The sequence below is a fragment of the Acyrthosiphon pisum genome, unplaced genomic scaffold (assembly GCF_005508785.2).
Source record: "Acyrthosiphon pisum isolate AL4f unplaced genomic scaffold, pea_aphid_22Mar2018_4r6ur Scaffold_6815;HRSCAF=7383, whole genome shotgun sequence".
Classification (NCBI taxonomy): domain Eukaryota; kingdom Metazoa; phylum Arthropoda; class Insecta; order Hemiptera; family Aphididae; genus Acyrthosiphon; species Acyrthosiphon pisum.
In genome coordinates, this window is record NW_021776612.1 from 12195 (window position 1) to 19278 (window position 7084).

Genomic DNA, 7084 nt, shown 5'->3' on the forward strand with positions numbered 1-7084 from the left:
GGTAAAACTCACCACCCTCCAACCACTAAACAAATAATCAAACCCTACCCTTTAACATAGGTAGAACAACAACTTAATTAAATCTTCTTCTAAATTTCCATCCACTAGTAGAGGCAAAAGCATGGAATAGTTAACGGCTTAGTCATCCCTACAAAGAAAAGCAAGAACGACTATCAGTATTCCAACAACCTTCCTACTTTCATCTCACAAGAAACCAGAAGGAACGAAGACAACCAGAAACAGCTATAACTTATAAATCATAGCTGTGAATACCGACGCCGCTCACCGACGACAACCAACACGGCCCGGCATCAAGTGTCCGCTATGATCCGACCGGCACCATCGTACCGACGACGACGACGACGACCACCACAATTAGCGGCTAGAGCTTATACATCGAGCTACGATTACCTACCGACGACAACCACCGCAGCCCAACATCAAGGATCCGACTTCTTCCGTGCGCCGTGACGAATCCAGAGCGTAAGCCACGAACGACCACACGCCCGAAATACCATAGTCGTAGCCAGCAGTGACCGGCGTAGCACCCCGCCCGCGGTCAGCACACACGCCTTCGACGACACGATCAACGCCGAGACCAACATCCATAGCCATCTACATACTTATTATACCATCTCGCCCCCTCCCCCCTCTGAACACTTTATTAAGTTGTGTCAAAAACCCGTGTACGATATATCCTTGTAGCCGCTTCTGTTGAGTCACGCGCAGTGATATATTGACTCCGTCCATACCAACGACTGTCAACGTCAGGACCACCAAACATTCTCCGATACTGTACATATGACCTGGCCATCGCCGGTCGCTCCGAGCTCTCACAGCGACGGTCCGCCGATCAGGCCGGCCGTCACACCCGTGATCCTCGCTGCCCCTCATTGTATAAAATCTAAACATTATACAAAATATAGAACAAGATATGATATCAATTATAAAAACTTGTTATTATTTAGGACACCGGTCCGTTGTGACCGTGCCGTCTCAACTGGCGCCCAACCCGTGGCTCGATAGACGACCAACCAGGAGAAGGAAGAATCAAAACCGACTGTCCAGACCTTATCTAGTCGGCACGACAGAACTACCACCTAGTAATTGCCATCACGTATCGTTTACTACATATCGTTTACTACTAGGTACGGAAAAGTCGTATACCCAGGAAAGATTATCCCGGAAACAACCTAGTACGTAAACACTATAACCATGACACGAACCAGAATAACGACACAAACTGTTGAAAACAGTCCGGTCATCGAATCTACGGCTGAAAAAATTAGATGACTTGAAAATACTATCGACCAACTAAACCGAAAAGTACAGGAAATACAAGACGACTTCAATGGTCGCATCGAAACGCTACATCAGTTGATAAACGACAATGACACCAAATAATTTATCACAGCAACAAAAATCAACAAAGAAATTGAACAAATGAACGAAAAAATAAAATATAAGGGGTCCACAGAAAGCACACCGATAAAACCAAACTAGGTCGAATTACCCCTACCTACTTTCGAAGGCAAGAACGAAGATGACCACCCAAAAAAGTTTTCAAAAGCAATCGACACATACTTAAGCCACAAAAAGGTGATGGAAGAAGAAAAGATGCTCTTAATAGAAAAGTTCCTAAAAGGCAACGCAGCCAAGTGGTACATGATGATATAGGATGCGTCACTAAACGTGGACAACTTCAAACAACTGTTTCTAAAATATTTTTTCTCAGAAAACAAACAATGGGGAATCTTTATAAAATGCACAGAGGCAGGAAAAACACCAACGAAAGAAAACTACCAAGAACATTTCCACAAATGGATGGATGAACTCAAATACTTAGACTCACCAAAAATTACAGAAGAACCAGCTATCAACTTAATTGTGAAACATTTCCCTATATCCATACAAGCATTTTTACAAACAACAGAAAAAAAATTCTTATCAATATGGGAAAAATTAGGAGAAATAAATAACACAAAACAACTGGAATCCAAAAAACCAACTTACACATATCACCAGAATAGAAACACGACGCAAACACCATGCACACAATCATACGGAAGACAGAATTTTCAAAACAATAGAAGAATCTTGAATGAAGAAGAGACCACCGATGAAATGCCAAAAAACTGGACACGGGAGACGGAGGAGGATCACCGACCGTCATTGAATCCCACAGATCCAGAATACACAGAATAAAATGCAACCGGGAAAAAGCAAACCCACAGCACCCGAAAGAGGTTACAAACATTCTGATGGCGAAAGAACTGTTGCAGAATGACGACTTCGAAACAAAAATCAAACAAACGCAAACACACGGGTGTCCATATGTCAAAGTAACCATAGACAATATAGAACATGAGATGTTAGTAGATTCTGGTGCAGATATAAGCGTAATCTCATCAGAACTAGAAGAAAAAATAATAAAAACAAACAAACGCATACCGATATTACCAATAACAGGGTTAAACGTCCACAGTGCATTTGGAAACAAATCAACGAAAGTCGACAGACAAATCCTACTGCCAATCAAAATTAAAGAACACACGATACAAGTACCATTTATTGTCATCACGGGATTAAATGAATCAGCAATAATTGGCAACGACTTTCTAGAAAAATATAAAACACTATTAGACTTTGAAAATCAGTCACTAACGTTGCGGACCGAACAGTCATCAATACAAACCCTATTCACGAACAGAGAAAGAGCAACAACATCAAAAATTGAAGTTATACACACAAAAGCAATGACAGAACCAATTACACCAAGAACAATAAATATAAGACCAACAACGGAACAAATATATGTGGAAGAAGTTCTCGAACAATTCCCCGAAGTGTTCACCAAATACCCATGGAAAATTCGAGGAAAAAAATGCAAAATTCGACTATCTAACACGACACCAATACGTGTAAGACCGTATCCAATCCTAATTGCAACATTAGATGCAGTCGAAAAAGAGATAAACAGAATGCTAGATTTTGACATTATCAAGCGATCAAGATCCCCATTCTACAATATTTGATTTGGTTAGTTAAATAAGGAATATATTTGATTAGTATTTAAATTGTTTTTTTTTTTTTTTTTTGTAATAATATGTTGTATAATATTTTTTTTATCTAAAATTACTTTGTGTTAAATAAGAAATAAAATTGAGAGATCTTTTTTTTTAATTGTGGGGGGAATTTTTTACTTACCAAATTTTTGTTTTTTATTATTGTCAATAGTGATGGGTCGAACTGTTCGAATCTCGAACTGAACCGAACTCGGTGTGAAAAAAATTCGAACCGAACTACTAAGCATCTTTTACTGTTCGAAAATCAAACTTGAAAATATTTGTCGAACCACTTTTTGGCCACGATTGTCCGAAACTCCAAACTCCGAACTCCGAAGATCAAATATTTGTACAATTCTTAAAGTTATTTTTAAAAAATAAAAATTGATAATGATTGTATAAAAATGATTAGAGTTTAGACTATAATTGGCGGTAGAAAGTGATAAGCTGCGTATCGTTTATAACAGTATTAAGTTATTCTTCCAGTGGTCCTATTCAGATCCACCCCCCGCGTGCCGGCATAGAATCATAATATTTATTGTAGTAGGTAAAATCTATTTTGGGCAAACCACGGCTATAATATCTTAAACCCATGGTAATATTCCGAATTCCGATACCGCAGCAGTGCTGTTGATAAAAATATGTTTTCAACTTGAATTATAAATTCTACCAATTATTCTATACTTCTAGTTTCTACATTTGTGAATTAGTTATTAATTGTTATAATGTACTGATTGGCGATTGCATTGTCATAAATAAATCATCTAAATTTATTGTAAATACAGTTATATAGACTTAAAAGTTAAAATGTAGAATAGGTACGTAATAAAAACAATTAAAATATAATAGTAATAGTAATTATGGTTGGTTTATAATTTGTATGTACAATGTACATGATAAAAAAGGTGGGTAAGTGGATGTCGCTCTGCTGTACAGTAGGTTAGAAGTGGGTCACTGTATAATGGACAGTATTAAATTTGAATTCAATGATATAATATCACTGTATAAGAAAAACGATTCTGAGCGGAGACGGTATATCAGTCTATTTATTAGACATATAATATATACTTATCTATGGTATTAAAAAAAAATTGACTTGTAATAGGTACCTATAATAAATTCCAAATTAATCATATCATAATATCTATTAGGGACTTATAAGTTATAACGCGTTATAAATCAACAAAAAACCGTGGTAAAATCATAGATATATAATAGTATACTTTAGAAGTTTCAAGTACCCACGAATAATATTATACAATCACAACAAAATAACTAAAATAGTTATCCTAGGTTTTTAATATGTAATTTCGTCCAAATTTGTACTTAAAATGACTATAAAAATAAACTGTGTAAATGTATTTTTTAAATTTTTTGGTAACAGAATTAATTACTTATGTGGAATCTTGTTTTAAATTTTTAATTCTTAGATACAAAAATTGAACATTTTATAAATTTTTAAGTACAAAATAATTTTTCAAATTAAAATTTGATAAATTTTGTCAAAATTTGATCTTTAAATGCTTATAAAAAAAAATTGTGCCTATGTATTTTTAATATTTTTCAACTGATATTGTAACAATATATCAGGAGCTTTGTATTAAATTTATACACTTTTTGGCCCAACAGATAAAACTTTATTGATATTTATAGAAAAAAAAACTAAAAAAATTTAATACCGAAAATGTCCGTAAACAGCTCAAAAAGAGTCAAAATATTTTCAAAATGTTATGGTGTATAGAAAATGGAAATATAAACATTCAGTCAAAATTTCATATATCTACGGTCATTTGTTTTAAAGTTACACCAAAAACCAAAATCGATTTTCTCGAAAACAGATTTTGCGTAAAAATTCCCGTTTTTCCTTAATTTTTCTTTTGTTTTTCACGGCGCGTTTGAAAACTATTGGAAAAATTTTACTTTTGACCCCCCAAAGTACCAACTAGATTCACTTTCCCAACAAACAAGGTACTGTTGAAGAAAATCCAAGCACTTTTACTGTCCTAAAACGTGATGACAGACACAAAAATAAAAAAAAAAATTAAAAAAAAAACACACATCATTGTAAAATCAATACATTCATCGTTCCACTCAGAATCTAAAACACACATCATTGTAAAGTCAAAACATTCATCGTTCCACTCAGAATCTAAAATTCCTTACAGCATAACAATAATAACATTATCTCAATAGATATAATATAATTATTATATCATGTAGCAGGTACCTACCTAACAGTGTAAATGTGTAATTAATGAATTACATTTATTATAGCTTTTGTTATGAAATATTTAACAAAATAAAGGCCGTTTTAATAATACATGCATTATTAATAAATCTACGTTGTTATGTATTGCACATTTTATTAAAGACGCACTAGAGTTTAATACTTGTTCATCGCCATTCATTAATATTGTATAGTCAAACAGAACAAATTGCTGGATAATTAAAATTGAATACTATCGACCAGGTGTTAGATATTAATTGCATTCATTACAATCGAAAATACATGCTTTGATTTTAACATAACATAAAACACTGTTAGTACCATTAGTTGTCTGGCATAGACATATTAATTAATGGACTGCGCTTTCCTCACCCCCTGTCTATCCGAATCTGAAATGTACATTGTGTGAGTGAGATAGAAACTGTTGGGGGCAATCATGAAAGAAATAATAATTATATTTCATTCATGCCATGAAATTATTGTAATTTATAGATTATGAAACTGATAAGTAGTGATAACCATCATTGATATTTGATAAGATCATGAATAATATCATAGAATAATTTGACTATTCAATTATTTCTTCCATGCTTGCCCCCAACAGTTTGTATCTCTCTCATCAATGTCGGTTTCATGATTTCTTTCTCTAAGCGCAGTCCATTTATTTATAATATAAATTATGTCTATGTTGTCTGGGTCTGCGATAGAAATATTTAAAATTGGTTACTAGTCTTATATTAACACCGTCACGCCGTTATTATAGCATATTTTGTCTTATAGTTTTTTAACCAGCTGTGATGCGTCATAGGTAGTCTATGTTCTTGTAAACGGGTAGGGTTTTTTTTTTAACATAACAACCAGCAGTAAATGTGTAAAGCAACGTGTGCAAATAATCGATGAATATTATGTCGTTGATGTTTGTTTTTCCGCATGGATAATGGGCGGGGACCTGTAAACGTATTACCACCCAATTGTAATTAGTATAATACGAATACATATTTTTTTATCGCCGAAACGGCGTCTTGTATAAAAAGTTTTAGACAATAATTTAGCTGAAGTAAATTATTGTACCAGAAAAGTTTTAACCGTCACGATAGTCAATTTTTTTGTTCTTCATATCCGACATACCCACTTTGTTTGAATTGTTTTTTTTCTTTATTTTACTCGCGGCAACAATTGTCGTTGGGCAACGGTTTGAATGTATGTTATGTACGCACTCTGTATATTTTGATGAATAAAATATTTCCGTTAAATTGTTTGGTATTTTTTCTTTGCTAAATTAATTTTATAATTTAATCGTTTAACTAACGTTTTACATAATTATTGTGAAGTATTATAAGCAATTTTTCAAGACAACTCTCACGACCTAGTACACTACCCCAATTTTCATACCCAGCTGACTTCAGTTCTATGTAGAAAATGAAAGTTATTTGAGATATTTGAGTTATTTATATCAGGTGCTAAGTCTACTAACATTAAAGCGAAATCATTTTAAATATTCTTATACTCAATTGTAAGGTTAGGTGATGATTTACCGTAATAATATTGTTTTTGAATAAATAAAATGACCATATAAAAACAATTATAGCTGATATAGAATTAATAATATGTATATTGAATAAAATTGTATAATAATTTGTGACAAAATAAATAGGTTTATGGTTTCAGCATAAGTAATATTTTCACTTAAATAGCGTGATAAATACTACATTATTTATTGAACAAAATATTATGTGCTTAAAAAATTGATTTACCATATTCATAGATTGGAAATCCTGCCTACTTAAATAGT